This window comes from Corvus cornix, chromosome 2, assembly GCF_000738735.6.
Source record: "Corvus cornix cornix isolate S_Up_H32 chromosome 2, ASM73873v5, whole genome shotgun sequence".
Classification (NCBI taxonomy): domain Eukaryota; kingdom Metazoa; phylum Chordata; class Aves; order Passeriformes; family Corvidae; genus Corvus; species Corvus cornix.
The window spans coordinates 103,934,067-103,948,415 of NC_046333.1; the positions used below are offsets into that span (position 1 = coordinate 103,934,067).

Consider the following 14,349-nt stretch of genomic DNA (forward strand, 5'->3'; position numbering starts at 1 on the left):
ACAATTTAAGCTTTTTAAGAGCTGAATTAGTATTCCAATGGTATTTCTACACTTCAAAGAGTTTTGATCTTATTGACTGTCACTGGACTTCCAGGATTCTCTTTTTTCATATATTTAATCCTTTAGGTAGATAGGTAACTTGGCAAATACCAAGAGAGGGTTTAAATTTATATCCTGACAGGTTCACTTGTATTAAATAAAATACTTGGCATATAACATAAGATGCCAGAGGATAAACAGATACTAAAGAATAAAGGTAAATTCTTACCAATATATAAATATATATGCATGGAACCAGGGTCTTCTTGGTGGTACCAAGCAACAGAGCAAGAGGCAATGGGAAGAAACCGATGCACAGGAAGTTCCCCCTGGATATGAGGAAGAACTTCTGTACTGTGCAGGTGACTGAGTACTGGAACAGACTGTCCAGAGAGGCTGGGAGTGAACCTCACTGGACATATTCAAAAACCATCTGGACACAATCCTGTGCCATGTGCTCTGGGGTGGCCCTGCTTGAGCAGGGAGGTTGGAGCAGATGACCCAATGTGGTCCCTTCCAACCTGACCCATTCTGTGATTCTGAGGTTTTCAGTAAGGCAGCAAGTGTTTGCAAAACTGGGGTCTTAACAAGTAGCCACGGTCTCAGGAAGGTAAGGAAAACAAATTTCCCTTTGGAAAATTTGAAAAGAGACTATGTTGTGAGAGGAAAACTGAAAACAGATCTACCCAGGTGGATTTTTTTCTTTAATTGCTAGAATTGTTCAGTATTAGAAACCACCATTTTGTTTGCTAAGTCCATTAATAGCTTTGAAAAAATAAAGCAAACTAAATGAATAAGAGTACAGAACTTCGAACTTTGAATTATTTACTATATGCAGATAGAAAATCCCCAGGAGGGACTGGAACAGTTGTTGTCTGAAGGTTCAGTTCACTCAGTTAATAAGAGCTTCTGGTGATTTGGTAGATATTTGGAGGAAAATAGATCTGGCAACAAGCCTGAAGATATTTCTTTAGCTTCAGGCTGTGAGGAATGTGGCACATTTATTTACAAAGGACAGAAGGAAAGGGAGACTTTAAAAAAAAACCAACCCAAAAACCCCCCAAAACAGATAAACTAATGCTCCATTTTCAACATCTCTCAGCTTGAAATACAGTGAAGCACATAATGTCCCTCTAGCTACAGCAGGCTTCCTCATAAATACTGGTGACACGCTGAATGCTTTAAGAAAAGGAATGGAAGTCATTAGACTTCTCATTAACGGCCTAGCTCTTGGGTAAGACTCCTAACGACTGCCAGAGCATAAAAAGACACCCTGGCAACTGCTGATCTGCCAAAAGATTTCTTCCTCCCCTGCTATTTCCATTGGATCTTTTATTTAAAAACAGAGAGGAACTTGAAATGTAAGATGTGAACCACGATGTGAAAGATGCAAGACCCAAGTAAGTATATTAAGCACAGGCCTCGTGAAAGCCAAAGCTGCTTTGCTGATACTGTTCCATTCTCATTCAGTAACATGGTGGTTTTTGTCTTAATTAGATGTGCAGGCCTACAGAAATTTTAAAGTATGAAAATCAGAATGCTTTAAAAATTGTTTTTATGATCTTTGGTTTCAGTAATTTTTTTCTGATGTCTGTGACAGATGGTAAAAACTGAGATAACGCCACAACTGTGTGAGGCAGAAGTAAGAGTAGATCTAAAATGACTGAAAGTGCTTGCAAAGATTAATTACAGTAGAGTGATATGCATGCGATAGCTGGCACAGTCCCTCTATATCATACGTAAGTATATTTGATTATATAAGTTCAAAAATAGCTTTTGTGCAGTGACTCAGATGCCTTTTTATTTTTGATATGCATTAACTTTCATGAATTCCTTTGATGTAAACCAAACTCCACATTCTCTGCATCATCATTATGACTTCTTTGGATATTTTGTGGCAAAAGGCAAGAAGTATATGCTGCCCCAGCTGCACTTTGACAAACTGGATCATTTTTTGTGTGCCACATCCATGCCACAGCAGGATGATAAAACACAGTACATTTTAACACAAAACAGGGACACCATTCTCCCACCTTCTGCATCAGAAAAACAGGTAGGTTGCCTAGGAGAAGACTGTGGGTAAAAAATATTCTATGTTAATGAAGGGTATGAATTTGTAATAAATCAGATGTTCTAGGATTACTGTTTATTCATGTTCTGCCTCCTATACGTAATGCAACTTATTCATTATGAAGGGAAGACTAACAAATAAATTTGCATTTATCATAGGGTAACAGCATGGATACTGGAAGTAATTTTAGGATAGATTTTAGGAAGGCAAAAGAAATACTCTTGTTTACTGATTAATACCTTCCTCTTTGGAAGGAAAACAGCTGCTTTGAAGATACCAGGTACAGAAGCACAAGGAACAGTTTGAAGATGTAAGAGGGCATAGTGTCTTTGGGACTAGCCAGGAGGTTAACTTTGAAATGCAGATCCCTTGCTCAACGTTTCTGTACTATCTTTCACCTCTACATGGTCAGATTTTTTTCTCCATCTCTAGGAAATGGGATAGAGGGTGAATTTATCTAAATTACAGTCAAAGCACTTTGTGGAGATGAAAATCAACTGCTTCTACTTCTCCAGGGCTCCTTTGCCTTGTCAACACCATTACCTAGCTTGGACAATGTGCATCTGACATTTCTGGTCTTCTGCTTTTGGGTGAGGAAGGCTAAAAGGAGGTTTTAGGTCTAAAATCTCATGAGAGAAAATGGAACTGTCCTCCAAGATCCGATCTAGTGGTACAGTTTTTTATCTGTGCAAACTTCTGCTCTTGCCCCAGTTTCTGCTCAGTTGGATGCTGTTCTGCTCATCAGGGTTTCAAAGAAGATAATGTCAGCCCCCTTACATGGGAAGACAGAATTTTAGTAAGCTTCACCTTTTTTTTTCCTTCTGCCATTGTTACTAAAATGTAAGGCTTTGAGTCAGTGGTATTTTTGGAGTGGGTTGAGGAAAAAATAGTAAAATTATTCAGGTTGTAGAAAGACCACTTTTTAGTCAGTTTTCAGCATAGTATCTTCATGCTTGCATGGGAAGCTTCTTCTGTTCTTCCTATACATGTGATACCTCTTCCATTATTCTTCTTCCCAGAAGAGAAAACATTATTTGTAGCTTGATGCATGAGAAATCAGTACAATCTCTTTTTCTTCCACTTGGAAGATTAATTACTGGTTTTGTTGAAACTGGTAAAAATTACACTAAACTGATCTGCTTCAAACAAAATTCCATGATGTGTTTTAGTACTAATAGGCTTTATTTACCTCAGAGTTGAAGGTTTCACACTCAGGCATGCAATTACCTGAACTCTTCTATTTTCTTTGCTTTTATTTGCTTGCTAGTGTAGTAGGGAAAGAAACAAATATTTCCTCCTTTTGCAGGCAGAGGAGTAGAGACCCTTACCTTGGCTATTTGGGCATGATATTTTAGCATAAACACAGTTTTATGCTAAAAAAAGGATACAGGAAGCACGTCAAATATAACTCCATTTTCTTATTAGAGTGAAAGCAATGTTGACTCAGGGAACAGAGACCTATTTAGCATTCCCCTAGGATGCTGTACAGGATACATCCAAGGGACAGTTTATCAGATGCAAGTAATGTTAGCTCCTGCCAGAATAAGACAATAGTTGAGCCTGAAAGACCTCCAAAGGCCGTCTAGTCCAAGCCCCCTGCTCAAAGCAAGGTTACCCAGAGCAGATTGCTCAGGGCCATGTCCACTTTTGTTTTGAGTATCTCCAGAGACAGAGACTCCACAGCCTGCCTAGACAACTTGTTCTTGTGCTCAACAATCCTTACAATAAAATGTGGGGGGGTTTTATTTCTTATCTTTAAACAAAACTTCCTGTATTTCAATTTGTGCCTATTGACTCTTGTCCTATCACTGAGAAGAGTCTGGGTCTATCTTCTGTAGCCCCCCACTCTGGTATCAATACCAGACAAGAATTGATAAGATTGCCCCAAGCATTCTCTGCTCCAGGCTGAACAGACTTATCTCTCTCAGTCTCTCCTCATATGTCAGATACTTCCATCTCTTACTCACCTTCATAGCCCTTTGTGTCACTCCAATATTTTCATGTCTTTCTTCTACTGCAGAGTCCAGAACTAAGCCTAAATTTGATTCTGTGTCATATGCACCACATAGCTTCCTAGTTTTTGCATTCTATTAAGTCAACCAGACAAGTTTTTTCCTTGTCTGTCAGAGCAAGATCTCCTGAGGACCAATCAGAATGCAAAGGATATGTGAAGCAAATTGTGCCTTTGACAGTGGCTGTGAAAATGGCTGGTCTTCTGGTCTGGAAGCTGGGAAATATAATAGTGAAAGATTGGTCTGAAAAACAATGAGGGAAAACTGGAAATTGCCTTAAATCATTGCTCATCAGAAGTCAAGCTTAAGGAAAATAAATAGAAGAGGGTGGACTAGACTGAACAGATAATTTTGATATCCCAGAATCATTTTACTGAACAATGATGATGGAAGTGAGTCATTTTACTCACTATGATTCAAAGATTTTTCAGATAAAATCAAGGTCTGTAATCTCTCTGCCTGGAATAAATTATATTTGAATGGCAATAAGAAGATAAATGCTATTTATAAAAATGAGTGAAATCAGTTAGTATGCTGATTGAGTAGTCAAAAAAATCAAAGATGGAAATTAATCTCTGCAAATTTAGAAAAAACATCTTTCAGTTTTTTTCAGGAATACTGTGTGCCAATAGTATGAGCTACAGATATCATGGGTCTCTTTGCCTTCTGCCTTGTACCTGCAAGAGACATGTACATGTCTCAAAGATGTGTGCTAGCCTGCTACTAAAGTAGAAAAATAGTTTTTACTTATTTTCCACTGAATGAATCAAAGAATTCAGCTAAACTCCTTGCACATGGATGTACCCATTGATTGACATTGCAGGAATTTTCAAGCAGAGTAAAACATCAGAGTGGAATTGTCTTTGCAAAAAAGCAAAAGAAAAATAAAATTGCATGGATCTACAGTATTTCCTCTTACTCCTGTGCTGCTGGTAACATGTGCCATTACTCTGAGGTTATTTCTGGGACCATAGTTAGATTCTTGCACCTTGATTTTAACATTGCATCAGACCAGTATGATTTTAAAGGCATTATGTCTGGGTGCAGTATTTCATTTACTCATTGCTCTCACTGTTTTGGTTTTTTTCCCAAAGTAAAGAAGAAAGGGAGACAGATATATTTCATTACTAATTAAGGGCACATGGTGAGTAGAGAGGACTATCTTCCTATTTTTCTAATACTTTAAGTTTTCCCAAAACACTTGTGGGTTTAGCTGAAATATTTAATCTGAAACTTTCTATTTCAGCAAAGTCTTTAAGAGGAGAAACCTTTTCTCCAATTCCTCTCCTCTCCTCTACCTGAAGAAAGATTTCAGAGAATGGGAACCCAGTGATGAGATACAAACATAGCAACTTGGTCCCAAATTCTTTTTCCCTACTAGAATGAATGGGAAGAAAGCTTGCAGTAAGAAAATATGATGGCATTTTATTTCTTTCATTTTTTCCCACACTGAGGCATCCAATGGGAGCGTATGATTGTGTCCAAATCACCTTTTATGTATGGGAAACACCATCCATGTTCATCAGTTTGGGTTATGGTCCAGAGGAGTAAATTTGTACTAATCTTCAATGATGCATATTAAATTTGTAAATTTACAACTTCAAGGTAGTTAATGAAATATCAACATTTATTCTTGAACATCTGCATCTGAAATCATGATAAAACCCTGAAATTAAGTCAAAATAAAAAAGCAAACTAAATCAAGTTGTGTTCATCACGCAAATGAGGATAATGATCCTTCCAGATCATGATGAAGATTTTGCCTCTAGAAGTAAACATCCAAGAATGAGAGTAAATCTTATGCTACAGGTGTTACTTCCACCAAATACTTCTTGTCTCCAGTAATATCTTTCAGGAATTTTTTTCTCCTTCTCCCCTATGTGACTAATTATATTTACCTATATAAATGCTGAAACAATACTTTTGTTCTTTTGCTGTACTTCATTACAGAGTGAAAGGATGGAAAAGTCTCTAAGGATTATTAGCCAAAAAAAGCATATACTATGTTGGAGTCAAAACCTTTCCTCTGTATAACCAATACAATTATTGCTTTTGGAAAAAAGAGTGATACAAGAACTAAACTGAAAATTCAACTCTTTAAATCCAGTTTTATGTCATTTGTGTCATTGTTGTTCATTCATCCATACCATCTCATGCTTTGGAAGGTAGTGTGATTTTCTGTCTTGTTTTTTCTTTCTTTTTTTTTTTTTTTTTAACCTTTCCAAAATGATTTGATAGAGATGCTGTAATAGCATAGTCTTAGAACATGCTGGGTCATGACACTTCTCATAAAGAGGATTTTGTAGTCCTGTGTCATTGTTCCAGAAGGATTGCTTGTAGATGAATTCCATCGCTCTCCATCCTAAGTGGGACTGACTCTGTCAGAAAGTTGAAGATTTTGCCTACAAAAAATTTATACAATTTTTTTTTAATTTAAATTGATTCAATTTACAACTTTAGCAATAATCATTCCATTTCAAGTGAGATAATTCAAATAAAGGTCCCTAGATGTTACTACTTAAGCAGCTGTCAATTATTAAATCAGACATATGCTATATCAATTTTTGATAAAATCCAGTAAGAAGTATTCCTTATTTTGATGCAAAGAAATACTGGGTAAAAATGGTGAAAGTAAATCAGGTTTGATCAATAAAACACTACCTTTTTTTTTTTTTACAAGTCTCTATTTTTCTGGAGGTTGAATATCATGTAGTATATAATAATCATTATCAATGAGAATGTTTGGGGGGTTTTCTGTAATAACCAGAATGACATGCTGTGTTAAAATCAGGATGGAAAATTATAATGCTCTTACTATAAAGATTAATTTACCACTAGCATCACCATATACTGCGTAAAGGTCTGCTCTGCCAAGATACCATCATTAAACTTCTGTTCAAATTCCCGGAAAATCTCACAAGAGTCTAGGAAGTTTGCAAGGGTGCCTAGCCTATAGTCATAAAACACAGCAGCAGTGAAGTGAGAATGCAGTGTCCTAATTGCAGAGGTGCTATATTCTGTTTGGCCCTCTAACTCTGGTCCTGCTCCTGTTGTTCCATGTATTTTGCATCTATGTGATCTCTTCATTCTCAGTTCCGATCAGCAAGGATTAAGTTATTGCCCTCTGTGCGCTGTTAGGAGTCTGTGGTGAGAGTTAAGAGAAAAGTGAATCAGATTGATGGGCAAGTGCTCTCAATCGAAGTGCAGCTAATCTGCTGATTTTCCTTAGCAGAGAGAAGGAGAAGAGGAAGCCAAGCCTGTGGCACCAGCATTGAATCATGTCTGTGCTAGGGCAGGTCCAGTGGCTCTGCTCCCCCTTTGACAGTGCCACTGCATTCACAGGAAGGACAGCACCGCAGTCCCCTGGGCTACAGAAGCCAGTCAGACACGGGGTGCAGCTGGAATGGGAGGTTGCCTGACCCACACCTTCCTGAGCCGAGCAGAGCTGCTCAGAGGGACCCAGAACAGCACTGATTGCATGTTTTACCTAATATTCACTTTTTCCCTTCTCACACATAATCAGCCCCAGCTAACTTTACTCTTCTCCCCACTAGCCCTGGGTTTGCCGATTTTATGCCCTATTTGTTAATTCTGGCTTGGTGCAAACCCCTGCTAAGCCAGGACTCCCATTACAGTACTTCAATGTTATTCACCAAAAGGGAGTTTCTCTTACTTGCTTTCACTTAGGTATTTTATCCCACTATTCACTATTGTCTTAGCAGTTTTAGACCACTTTGGGTTTTGCCAACTACTTACCTTTGACTTTGTACAGTGTCCAGCAGACTCCCACATTTTTTCCTTGGTAGTCTGACCTCAAAGCAGGGTTCCCTATCTGCCTGTATACCTGAACTGAGTGATCACATTTTGATTACAGATAATTACTTACGTAGAATCCCACGGTAGGTGTTTAACCTAATAAAACCTTGTGTCTTATCATCTCCTTGTTTGCCCATGCTGGGGTATTGTACCCTATTGATGACACTGTGATAGGGATTGCAGACTGGCAGCCTGGGCAGGTGAAAAAAATTTTGATCCCAGAACTGAAGAAGAGTTCATGCAGGTGTAATCAGACCAACTAGGAATGGAGGGAAATGGTTACTGCTGCAGTGGTGAAGTGCTCTGTTGAATTTCAGGAATTTTATAAACATAGGATGCTGTGAGTTTATCTTTTTTTCAGCTCCTTGTGCCGCCTGTAGGGACAACCTGAATGCTGGAATTGCAGTAGTGAATCAAACCAAAGATCCACTCAGTTCACCAGTTAGTGTATCTGAAAGTTTCAAAAGAAAAGGTATTTCAGAGAAATGTGCTGAATGAGATTAACATGCCCAAGTGCCTTAAGATGCCTTTAAGCCTTGCATATGAAGGTCTATTTCCAGCCTATGGATGACTCATTTTGTGTGCTCCCAGCTGCTAGACCACTTTCTGCTGCTTCACATCCTTCAGGAATGGGGAATACTAGTGCTGAAAGCAGTATCCTGGGAACCAGTCAGTGCATCACCGGACCATTTTCTTCCTTTCTCTCAGTTGGCATCTATGAACAACGCTTGGTGGTTTGGTATTTCAATCAAACCTTTCCAAGGCACATGTGGCAGAACTTTAACTAAAATGTTTCTTAAACAGTGTCTTTGATGCTTGTCATAATCTTCATGTTTGTATTTGAACTTGTAGTTAGTTCATTAGTGTCTTGAGTTATCTATTTTTCAGAGCAGTTTTATCCTGGATGTATATGTATTTTAATTGAACTATCCACAGCAGCAGCTTTTCCCCTTTTCCAGATGGAAAAGCTAGAGGATAAAATTAAACCTGACTGAAAAAGCTGATGCATTCTTGTTTAGATGCCTTTAAAAATCTGTGATAGGAATGCAGTGAAATCAAAAGATTTTCCCCTGCTGTGGCCTGTCCTATTTCTAATCATTATTCTTCAGTGCTTTGAGCACTGATTATCGCTACTCTGCCTCTGCAGGAATGGATGCATTTGAGGGAGGTGAAGTGAGGATATCTTAACTGCACACAGTGTTTTGCTGCTGCCTGTCCTGGAAAAAGTGAGTGTTGTGGCACAGTCTAACTCAGGGGTTTGGTTCTCACTGAGGTCATTCTTTTCACACGTCAGGTTGTCCTGGCGTGATGTTATAAGGCCGCTTTATTCCTTAACTGTCCACTCAATGCCCAAGGACACTGTTTCTTTAAGATGGACCCAGGGCCGGGCCCACAGGACTGAGTGCGGGGCAGTTTAAAGGCTCAGCCCAACAGCTCAGGGCTCTGGAGCTCAGCGGGGCTAGGGAGTCAGTGTGCCAGGAGCACTGTGCTGCTTTTTGGGTTTCTTTTGTTCTCCGGGTAGCTGGAAAAAGGTTCTGTTGGGTTTTTTTCTTGTTCTTTTTTCCCTTTCCTGCCCCTTGCCTCCCTGCCTCCCTTCCCTCCTTGCCGGTCTGGGGAGCCCGCGGGGTGGCCCCAGCTGGTCCGAGCCCAGGTGTCTGTTCCCTCTTGGGGAGTTTGTTGTATTTTGAGGTTTTGGGGTTTTTTTATCCTGTTCTACCCTGTTTTGTTTGTGTGTTAATAAACAGTTTGGTTTCCTTTTCCCATTTTACTCCTCGTGACCCATTTGTCTCTTTGACGGAGGAAAAAGGGAGGAACACTCACTCCAGAGTGTTTCCTCCTGAAGTTTTGTCTCAAAAACCGAGACACAGGTCAGCCGCAATGGACCCTTAGGACAGGGAGGGAGCACTTTTTACAGAAATGTTACATTCCCCAGGACTACAGCAACAGGTACAGGCTTTTGTTCCTGAGGACTTCATTTGTAACAAAAGCCTTTGTAAAACTTTCTCAGAGTTTAAAGGAAAAATCAGCTCCAACAAAATCCTGTCCCTCATTAGCACAATGAAGAGTTGTTTGTACAAACATTTGGTGTTAGTACAAGCATTGACAAAGAGGATTAAAAAGTAAACAAGCCTTCCCAGCAGGTATCTCCAGACATGACAGGCAAAGAAGTTATGTCCTTATTAGAAGAGCAGAATACAGTAAGCAAAGAGGCAAACTGAACTTGTTTGGAAAAGAACTCTTTTTGAAGGAACAGTTTTTCTTCTCTCATAAATTTCCCATCTCATTAGAAAGCTGGCAGACTAACTTTTCTTTACATGAATAAGGTAACACTGGCCCATTTGACAAGGTTTACACATCGTGTTATAACCAGATGTGGAATTTCATGTTGGGATAGCCCCAAACAGCCTGACACTACCGCAGAGAGTGTATGCAAGTACAGCTTTTGCATATAAGGAAAAAAGAACATGGAGCAAGAACTAATTAATTTTAGACGAGAAGTAATTAATTTAAGGCTTAATTAAAAATTAACCTGCTTTAAGACCTACTGAGAAAATTACTGCAAACTGTGATTTAGCTTAATTTTGGCATAGCTACATCATACACTCACTTGAGACAAAGAGGTTTCAGATTGAAGCAGGTGGGAGTCTTCCCCCTGGGCTTGTACTGAATTCATGTTTTAGCAGACTGGGTTACTTCATATCCTAAGCCTGTATTTTCCTTTGCCTAAGTACTACTAACAAATGTTCAAGACCAGGTTGGATAGAGCCCTGAGCAACCTCCTCTAGTGGATGGCATCCCTATCCATGGAGGGGGAGTTGGATCTAGATGATCTTTAACATGCCGTCCAACCCAAACCATTATATGATTCTACGATTCTGTAATATAATCTATAATTCAGACCCTCATCCTGTGTGTCACCAAAACTGATTTGCTTTAGTCTACTAATGCGAGTACTCACCTTGGGATATGTGAGAATCCAGGGGCAGACATGACTGTTGATGCCTTTTTTTCTCAGGTTACTGAGAAAAAGGATTTGAGAGGATACTGACAAAATACAGGGCTGTCTCCCACATGTGTGACCTGTCGTCTGAACTGTTCTAATATGAACTGTTTTCTGTGTCTATTTTTATATTTAAAAAAAAATAAAAAGACCCCTGAAGTGTTTTGATGGCGTCCTAATAAAGGGATTAAAACAAACAAAAAAAAAAGGACTAATCTCTGAACATTTGGGGAAGATGTCTCTAACTGAAGTATACTGTATTTTCTTGCACATTGTTTAATGGGAACACAAACTTGGTGGTTTGTTGGGTTCTTTTTCCCTAGAGAGAGTGAATGATGTGAACTGTTTAAATGTTCAGGATCTAGAGAGATTTCTATATATGTCAAGGAATTTTGTTTAAAAATAGTTCTCCAGTAATCTCTAGATGAAAAGCCTAAAGCCACACAAATGCAACAAATAATTATTACCCAGGCAATCTTGTGCTTTTCGATAACAGATAGCTTTGGATTTTGCTTTTTTTTCCTTAGCAAATAGTAAATTCACAATTATATGCAGTTCTAAAGAGACTGTGTGGGCAAATACTTTCTGCCAAAAAAAGTGAAAGAGTTTTCAAAGATGTTAAAATGTTCTAATAGCTGAACACTCAAAATACTTTTGACATTTTTTAAAAGGAATAGTTCATCTTCTCTTGTTGAAATGGCCTTTACTTTTTGAAGTAACTAAATGATAAAGAGTGGGAGTTAAGAAAAAAGGTTGAGTAACCTTGAGACAAAACCAAATTCTCGTCTTCCAACAAACACTAAACTTTAACTTGACCTGCATTATTATTTCTTCCTTGCATGGTTTTCATTTTTCCTGAAACATCTTTTTCTTCTCCTCTTCTCTGACCCCTCTCCCAATTCAACTGAACAAAAAAAGTCTCTTGGCAATCAGGAAGATTGCTTTGCCATGGATACAAAATGAAGAAATCAGATTAATAACTCCATGAGCATTTTCTAAGTTCACTCAGTTCTGAGTTCTCTTCAGGGGGGAAATGAATAATTTGGAGGGCGTAGGACTGGAGAAAGAAAATATTTTGTTCCATCTTTAAGCTACCTTCGTAGAGAGTTTCATAGAACACTAATATTTCAAATATCTCCTTTTCCTTTCCCTTTCTTTTTCCTGATCTGACTGTAAAAGTCCTGGTCACACCTAACACTGAAGAAAAAATAGGGAAGGTTTTGCGTCCTATGGCTTCTCAGGATGACCTCTGTTTGTTGCTGGGGTACACTAATGGCTTCTGAAAACTTTATTCTAATTGAATGCTCCAGAAGTAGTTTAAAATTATACAAAATTGAACCTCTAATATGTTTCCAGTTCTGTCATCCCTGTCCCGCCCACCTTCTCCTTGGCTTTGGCATTTCACTGCATTTTATGTTCCTTCTGTATGTTGGGTTGTGTCTGAGACTTAGCCAGTGGACTACAAAGGTCTTCCAAAATGTTTCAGTGTTGAAAGCTTTATCACTGGCTTCCAAACGAATTTTTTTTATGGTTTTAAGAAATAAAATTTTCTTCACAAAATGAACTTTTAGAGAATAATAAAGGAAAATAATAAATGGTATTAATATCTTGTATACTTAATTTTTTATTTAATTAATTTTTGGTGAGGGATTATAGTTACTTAGATATTGTACCATATTTAATTTGCTTGTTTTCATATGTCTTGGTTTTATGCATTTGAGTCATACATTAAAATTATAATATATGCATTGGCAGTACATATATGATTATATATCCTGCTGGTCTACATACCTATTAAAGAGGATTAAATTTATGTCCTGAGAATTTATATTTTTATGCAATCAGTAAATTAAAATATAGTGACTAAATAACTAAACCGAGATATAGAACAAGTCTGATAGATAATTAATGCAAGGGACAACATGAATTCAGTCTTTTCGATTAAAGCGTAAAACACTGCCACTAAGTAATTTATCACATAGTAATGCATAAACAAGGAATTACAGGAAATAACTATCTGTTTCCAACAAAATACCATAAACAGATAGCAGCTAAACTCCATTGATTCTTCCCTCACTGCTGCTGGTATTTTATTAAGGGATACATGACTGAGGTTCAGGATAGATATAGATAGATATAGATATAGATGATATAGATAGATATAGATAGATGTAGATATAGCTATAGATATAGCTATAGATATAATCAGCTGAATTACGGTAGCATTGGCATACATACCTACTAAAAGTTTAGTTTTACTAACAAGCATAATAATTAGCAGAGGAAATGGAGCAGCAGAGCCTTCAACCTAATTAGTAGTCAGAGGAGGTAGGTAGGGTTTCTGGCAGGCCTGATTTACTTGCACTACAGCCTGACTGACCTGTGTTCACTCTCAGTAGCTACATCAGGAACAAAACAGACGTGAGGGTCTGTGTGCCTATGCTGTGACTATATTGCACACTCAGGGAGGATCATTTTGAAGGTAAATCTTGCAACAACTACAAACCCATCTCACAAATGTGATGCATAAAGGTGCTATGCCAGATTTTAAAAGTGTATTCTCCTGACAAGAACCACTTCCAAGCTATGATTATCACAAAAACCATGGTGAGAAGAACTCAGTCTAGAGTAGAGAAAAAATATGTTGCAAAGGTTAATATGACAAGAATGTTGTTGTCACATGAGTTGGGCCTGGTGAATTTTATCCTAGAAGACCCCAGACCACTTTCAGAACTGTTAAGGTGTAAAGTAGGCATGATATAGATTATTAACTACATACATATATACTGAAGAAACTTTGCTATTCTTTTATTTTATTTTATTTTTAATAGAGAATCTATTAAATTGTAGGTCAGACATCTAAACTTCAAACCCATGAAAAAACAACTCAAATGTATAGTGGTATCAAATATTTGTAGACATCTACAAGATAAGGAAAAGATTAATAGCAGCCAACTTGATTCATATTAGCAAGTCAGATCAAACCAATCTGAATTCCTTCTTTCCTTTCTGCCCCTGTGTTCTGTTCTCTACCTTAGCTCTAGTAAGGCTCTTAACAATGTCTCCTATGATATTCTCAAAAGCAGCATGACCAGCAGGTCAAGGGAGGTAATTCTCCCCCTCTACTTCACTCTTGTGAGACCCCACCTGGAGTGCTGCATCCAGATTTGGGGCCACCCACGTAAGAAGGACATGGATCTGTTGGAGTAAGTCCAGGGGAGACCACAAAGATGATCAGAGGGCTGGAGCACCTCTCCTGTGAAGACAGGCTGAGAGAGCTGGGGTTGTTCAGCCTGGAGAGGAGAAGGCTCTGGGGAGACCTTAGAGCACCTTCCAGTACCTAAAGGGAGTCTACAAGTGAGCTGGAGAGGAACTTCTTACCAGGGCTGGTACTGACAGGACAAGGGGGA

The 14,349-nt window shown here is 38.4% G+C and overlaps 1 long non-coding RNA gene across 2 annotated transcripts in view; it reads right to left on the reverse strand.

Moving 5' to 3' along the window:
- Positions 1 to 1,192: 1,192 nt before the first annotated feature.
- LOC109950965 overlaps positions 1,193 to 14,349 on the reverse strand; it is a 28,020-nt gene continuing 14,863 nt past the window's right edge. For both annotated transcript variants that reach the window (XR_002273345.2, XR_002273344.2), the window contains one exon: positions 1,193 to 6,524. This is a non-coding gene — a long non-coding RNA (uncharacterized LOC109950965). The remainder of the gene's footprint in view (positions 6,525 to 14,349) is intronic.